We start from the raw sequence: 7,593 nt of genomic DNA, 5'->3' as shown, positions 1-7,593 counted from the left end.
AACAGAACACATGTCAAATTTTACGTAATGCAAGACCACTCTTACTTTAGTTTAAGTGTAATTCAAATACGATAAAAGTTTAGAAAATTAGTAGAATAAATATAAGGTTTATGTTTTCGAAAAAAGAGCGCCTACCCTGTTTTATGTAATGACGCGGCAACCGTCATGCCACTCTTTCATGCTAGTGCAAGCTTCTGGTACTAATAGCGATTTGGTTCAAATTGGGATGCCGTTGTTGAAACAACGTACTACATTATAATGTAATGTAATCTGTTTTATCTTCTGACGTGTGCATAGACTGTCCCTGTATGTGGCAAGGCCCACACTTCTTTAAACAATAAGGAATACATAACATTGATGGATAAGCTAATTATAATAGAGGCAAACCGCAAAGCAATGTATATGTTTAGTATGTTTTTCTTTAAATCAATCGTTTGAAGAAAACATGAACGTTGTGTTGAAATAACGCTTAAGTTCTCGAAATAAATATTACTAGGCATTCAGTGATCAATACTTTACAAGCGAGACTGTTAACGTGGAATTCTCTATTCAACAAGCTGCTTGATATACATATGGTCATATCATATAAAACCCCGTGCAAGATTACCGTTCTGACATCTGATAGTCTAGCCATTATTCCACAAATTAGGATATAATGAATGAACAATATGGCGTCATTAATGTTATAACTTTATCAAAACAACTTTCAATACGTGATTTATTCAATTACAAACCTCATTGAGTGTCGTGTATTCACATCAGCGCTTTCCTAAAGAGTTAACATTCGCTGATACACACTTGTTGATTGATACCAAGAACACCTACGCGTTTGTGTTACATTAAAAGCACACGACACGTTTCAAATAGATGATGTTACTAATACGCTTATGATAATGAATAAACATGACAGCCATGGGTTATTAAACAAACATGATTCATAAGATGCTATATGGAGCTTACAGTATGTAAGTGTGCCGACTGAAATACTGCATGTATATGTATATCATAGTCAAATTGCTGTACACTACTATTTATTAATTCAGTCAACCGATTTAGCATATAATTTATGTTTGATAACATCGGGGCTATACTTATTTTTGATTACTAGAGTAATTGAGTGTAAGTTTAAATTTTATTATTTTTACTTTGAGTTATCATACTCTTATAAGCAAGCTTATTATACGAATATTAGTTGATCAGATTTAAATGAAATGTCCATGTTCAAAAGCTATAGTTTGCTTCATTATCGTCATTGAATTTGGGACGGTCAACATCCCTTGTACCAAAATACAACTAATTAAGATTCGGAATCGAAAAAAATTGTTAAAAATACAAAAAGCGTGCCTAATTCAGGAGGAAATGGCAGTTTTAAGATATCCGATTTGGAAAAGACTAAACCTTGGTCATTCATGATATATTAGACAATAAGCTTTGAAAATGATGTCGTTATAACATAATGTGAACATACACCGATACTATAGAGATCAGTTAGAATTCGTAGCATAACCAAAACGTTTAGACTCATATAATGTTTCAAGACCGTTTCATCATGGATTGAAAAACTGTCTCAACTCTGATATCGGCTGGAATGGCCAAAAGAAATTAAAACATTTGTGTAATCGAGAAATGTTTCTATTGGAAAAGCTTATGCCGTGATTCTCGTGATTGTGTACAACGTCATAACTAAATCAAATTGAGGTCGTCCGTGATTAATGAACTTGAACTTTGATTATAGCTAGCATCATGTATTCGCTTTTGTTCAAGATGGGAATAGGGAATAGTTGTTTTTTTTTAACTGGAGAGCAAACTGATTTTTATATCCAATATGATGGGCCTGCTCATTAATTTTGTAATATACTGTTTGTAAACAAATATTGATTTCACCACATTGTATCAGTCATTGATTCTAATTGTGTACACATGCATGACATCCGTAAGTAGTATCTGCTCCGTATTTAATGTGAATTATTTCAAAAGCCTTTGCGTAATCCATGTTTTGTTCAGTTCTATTGTTTTGTAGCTCGTACACATATAAAATAGAAAGAAACAATATATGTGAGTCGAACTTCACAACATGTTTCCTGCTTGTTGATGAACGTCTAAATTTGCGGTTTGTGTTTCTAAATGAACCTAGTTCGCATGGTATATACCAATTGATTGTTTTGTGTAAAGCAATACATAGTGGATATAAAAAACCTGACATTTAAAGTTGGTCCGTTTCTATTTGAATAATTTCGGAATAAATTGTATAAATCAAATTATTCGGAATTCAATGATACTGTTTTCTTTGTTTTTTCTAATAATTACTTTATAACAGCATCATTATGCATAGTATTCAGTTAAGCAGAAATTTTTTGAATTTAAATCAATATGTTCATGATGCCGGAAACGTAAATTGGACAAATTTACAGCAAGCATGTTGTCATGCAAACCGAAGAGTCCCCGATACATATAGTGCCTTTTCAATCAGGATAATGTTATCTAAAATAGTGCGCCCCATAGCGAAGTGTTACACGGTAAATCAGTAAACAATAATATATATGGAACTAAAAGTTTTCAGATAGTCTATAATTAGTATAGCATTTTGTTTGTGCTGTTAATGTCTTAGTTACAACAGTGCAAACATCATCAGTACATGCAGATGTTGTGTCCTTTATACTGGATGACAAGCAGGAAAATGTTTACTCGCTTTACAGTACAACTTGCCATCATTTTTCACACATGTAGCAACTGATTTAAATATAGCGTTTTAATTGCAATTGAACAATGTGTCATAAACCTTTTTCTGAAGTCAAACTAATTGTTGTAGTATTATTGTTTGTTACATGCTATAATAAATTAGTGTTGTTTAGTGTTGAAGTTGGTTTGTTTTTGCTGCTTTTGATCAAGATATGTTCTTATCGTGTAAAAAACGTTGTGAAAAATATAGAAGTGAAATATAATTATTCCAGCTGCATGCAGTTCTGGTTTACGCACACTGAACACCTGTTATTTAATTCAAAGCTTCACTGGCATAATAATGCAATTATTCTGTAATAAAATAGAAGCCATGTGCTACACTTTTAATTATAGAAAGACATTGAACAATGTATACATGTAAAGTGCGTGGTATCGAATACATGAATTTCGGATATATGATATTGTAAATAACACATACAATTATAATAATCATTATGGAAATTGACGGTTATTTAAATTGGCTATGTGAATTCATGTCGGTTTTGTTTTTAGAAATGTAATGCCATATAAACACCCAACTAATATTGTTTATGAAGCAAATTACTGGCTCAATTGACTCTTATAAAAATAAAACAACTGCAGTGTACTCTGACACTAGAACATTGATGATAATATATAACAATTGATTTATACGTTATGCAAGCGGTTCATGTTACAATTGTAAATAATATAAGCATTATGTATGAAATTTTTCTTGTGAGTTTTGGTATCACATTAGAATACCAACATGTCAGAACTATTTTTTTCTTACCCAATAGACCAAGTTTGTAAGCCATAGTTGAACATTTGTCAAAATTTGTGTCAATTCGACACTTCGAAAGTTACACATACAATATGTAGACATGTTTAGGTTTTTCGGTAACCTATTTTCTCAGGAATGGCTTGAGAGTTATCATTAAAACGTTTTACATGTATTTTCTGTATTAAAATAACCTTTCAGGACAAGTTTAGTTACTTTTGTTTAAACTTCGTTACAAATATGATCCATTTACACTTTATTATTTTGCATAATTTACATATGCACTTAATTGATAGGTTAAAGCGTTTTAGTTTTAGCTTTTTTCAGAACAGTCTACCACCTAACCTGAAGTGATCACAATACACATCATAATTTAAATAATGTACATTTGCGAACAAAGCAATGTGCATATATACATATAAGGCAGGTAAAGGTATTTCGGTAAACTAATTTATCAGAAATGGCTTGATGTATATCACTCAAACTTATATCATCATCATATTACAATGAACTCGTAGGATAAGGGACTCTTGTTTTTATTGTTTCGCAATAACATTTATTTTATCTCTCGTACGTGTACATATAGGCTGTATAGACAAGTCAATACTCGTCAATCTGTAATATTTTCATCAACTATCGTATGTTTATACCTTGCACGATGACGCAGCCCCCACATCCCCCTTGATTTTGCTTTCCAATGCAAACGTTTTGTTCTATTCATCCGGTAAAAGAAATCACACAACAATAAGAAATTAAATGAAAAAGTGTTTTGCAATAATATTCACCAGGTAATAAATATATATATAAAAGTAAATGAGCCAATCCAATGGAAACATCTTGAAAATACATTGTGCAATTATGTTCAATGAATCTGTATGTATATAACATGCTGCATGTTTGCCTCAATGGATACCAATGATAACTTGTAAATGCTTCATTTAAACATAAACATACAATTACATACGACATACCAAAATGTAAATTCTACATGATAACTGGCGCTCAATCATGATATTACATTTTTCCGGCATTAAAAAGTAGAAGTGCGAGTTTACCATGCTCGCTGTGCAAGATTTTGGACTAACTGTTGGGGTTGCAATGTGGCTTGCCAAAGCGGTGTTTTTGCCTAAAGTGAATCAACTTTTCTTCCTTTTTTAAAGCGGGTATATACGATTTTTATATGTGCTGAATTGTAAAATATTGATACAAATATGTTATAATAAAACACAATATGCAAGAAAAATGATACATTTAAGACGAATTTCATAAAATACAGCAAATACAAATTAGCGCCCCGAGCCGATTGTGACGAAGATAATTCGTAATTATTTTCCTACAATAACCGATGCATTCGTCTTTTTAGTAAGTGTTCGTGTGTCGTATGAATCGATATCGCTGCAGGAATTTCAAATGAACCGTTAAACTAAATTTAGATTCACATCGTACATGCATGATATACATGCTGGCGAATTCGGCTGTACAGCCTTTTTCGATTTCAGAATTAAATATCTGGCTTATTCAGCATTTTTCGACGCATGTTCTTCTTAACTTTTATTTTAGTTTATATTGAAATATATGTATAATAAGTTTTTTACACTTTTTATATTAATTAATAAATATTTGTCAAGATCGTATATACCCGCTTTAATATCACTTGGTGCGCTAACGTCACAAACACTTGATTGGTTCTGGTCTGACCTTCACTCGCCGATGTTTAGAAAAACAGCAAATTATACACAGCACAAAGTCTACTGATCGCAGTATCAGACACAGTTTTTCTCTCAATCATATCCGACTTATTGGCAACCAACGCTACAGGTATAAGCCATTTGATGCTGATAATGCGCACTTTTTCCGCCAATGTTCTCGCGATTTTAAAGCTCGTGGCCATTTTGATATCAAAGACAATGATCACGCAGTTTGGCCCATATTACCCGGTTAGAACTGATGTCATCTGCTGCTGTCTGAAAATGAATGCCAGTTTAATAAATCAACGTGATATATTGACTGAATAGTGACGAAAGTTTTGCGATAGAAACTCAGATATACTTCTTTACGGTACACCATAAAACGAAACACACTTACAAAACAAAACGGAAAATAGATGGATTTAAACGTGGGTAATCGAAATGTAAAACCCTTACACTTAAATAGAGTTGATCACAATAAGCATCAACGCCATATCGTTGTTCGCTATAAGTGGATATCTAAACAGCTGAAAAGGCTTCTAATGTGTGATTAATTACACATCTGAACGTGTGCAAAACAGTATAACATATTGGGTATAGATTTGTTCAAAATAGTCCTGCTCATAGGAAAATCATTCGTATGGTTTCCGACAAAATAAAAAAAAATCATAAGTAGAACATATCCATTCGGTAGGGTTTTTAATTTTTAAGCACAGGATAGCGTGCTATGCATCTATAAAGATTTAAGTACGTGATCCAAAATTTTACATAAAAGTGTCTAATCCATTTGCAACTTGCGCTCTCGAGGAGTTTCAATATTAATAACAAACGCAATACTTTAAGTGAAATAAATAACTGTTTCTTGTCATGTCATGTTTTCGGTTAACGTGGTCTTTACTTCACAAGTAGGAATTGTGTTGTTGTTTTCTGTTGCTAAATACTATTGGTAATGTTCGTTGACAACAATAGTTTTTACATCTATTTTTAACGACGTTTAAACGATGTTGGTTAATGTGTTTTGACGTGAATTCCATGTCTTTATATATTTGCGTGTATAACATCAACTAGTATTATTCTCACTTGTTGTTAACCACTCCGAGAGTGTTTATGATATGCACGCTCAGATGTTTACCGTCTATGCATGCCGGTGACTTACACCATTCTGAATTAGTGTTGGTATAATGTTCAGGGTCGTTTTGTTGTGTGTGAAATTTCTTTTTAAAGGTTGCCTTGTCAAAGACTTGGGATTCAGGATTTCCGAGATGTTCAACCTCGTTTACGTCTGTATATTGATTCCTAGGAATACTCTTGCATGTGAGCATATAATCAGATTTTTAAATGTACCCATTTAGGTACAATTTTCTAAACAAGGTTTGTAACACAGATCTTGGTTGTATAATCCACATAATTTTCGAACAATACACAGTTTACAGGTGTATACATAATAAAGGCTTTGTAACTCACTACAAAAAACTAGTTTATGTTCAAATGATTTGAACATAACTTTGAATCGTTCATCTCCTAAAATTAAAACTGAATAAATATTAACATGCTTAACTAGCACATTATAATTAAAACAATCAAGCGTTTGAAGCACCTACATATGCAAGTGCCACATATAAATCGGATTTTAACTTTAAGTACGCGTAAATGCGCTTTGAAAAGGGAAAACCAAATGTATATTCCCAAATAGAAACTCCATGATTGCGTCGTTTATTATCTTTTAACTGTAAGTTACCTCAGTTTGGAACGCGACAATTTATTTTCGAACGTTTGGAATGAATGCGATCCTTAATGAAAAACAGATAATACCGAAGATAACGATGCGTGCGTATTTTTCGAGCGCTAAATGACTTATGGTTATGTGTTTTTTTAATATGTGTTTTGGATGTTATGTGTAAAGGCGAAAATGTATCTGGACAAGTCTTAAATTAGCTTCAGCCACTCGAGCTATGGGAAGAATTAAATATGCTGTTAACAAATTGTAGGAATCGATATTCAAACTGTGCAAGCTATGTTCGATTTGTTCTGACATTCAGAAACAAACAATTATTAAAATGCTGTTAAGAGATTCCACATTAGAATACCAACATGGCAGAAACATAATTGTCATACCCAAACGTGTGTTTTTAATAGTGTATTTTAAGGTACAACACATACGATGAAACACATATCTTCAAACATGTAAGGTTAAGTGCAACTTGTGCCAGTCCCTCTTTCTGCTATAAAAACATGCACCTTATAATATATTTTTTTAAAACGTTAGACTATTTATTAGCCATCGTTATTGAAAAGTCTCTATTTAGGTAATACATTTATATTTGACTAATGGGTAATTTAATAAACAAAATAAAAAAGAGAGAGAGAGAATCTGCACCTCTATCATTAACAGTATCAATACCATGGCAACACGATCTGTTTGAACGA

This window comes from Dreissena polymorpha, chromosome 12, assembly GCF_020536995.1.
Source record: "Dreissena polymorpha isolate Duluth1 chromosome 12, UMN_Dpol_1.0, whole genome shotgun sequence".
In the NCBI taxonomy this organism is placed as follows: domain Eukaryota; kingdom Metazoa; phylum Mollusca; class Bivalvia; order Myida; family Dreissenidae; genus Dreissena; species Dreissena polymorpha.
Note: the sequence above shows the minus strand (reverse complement) of the source record.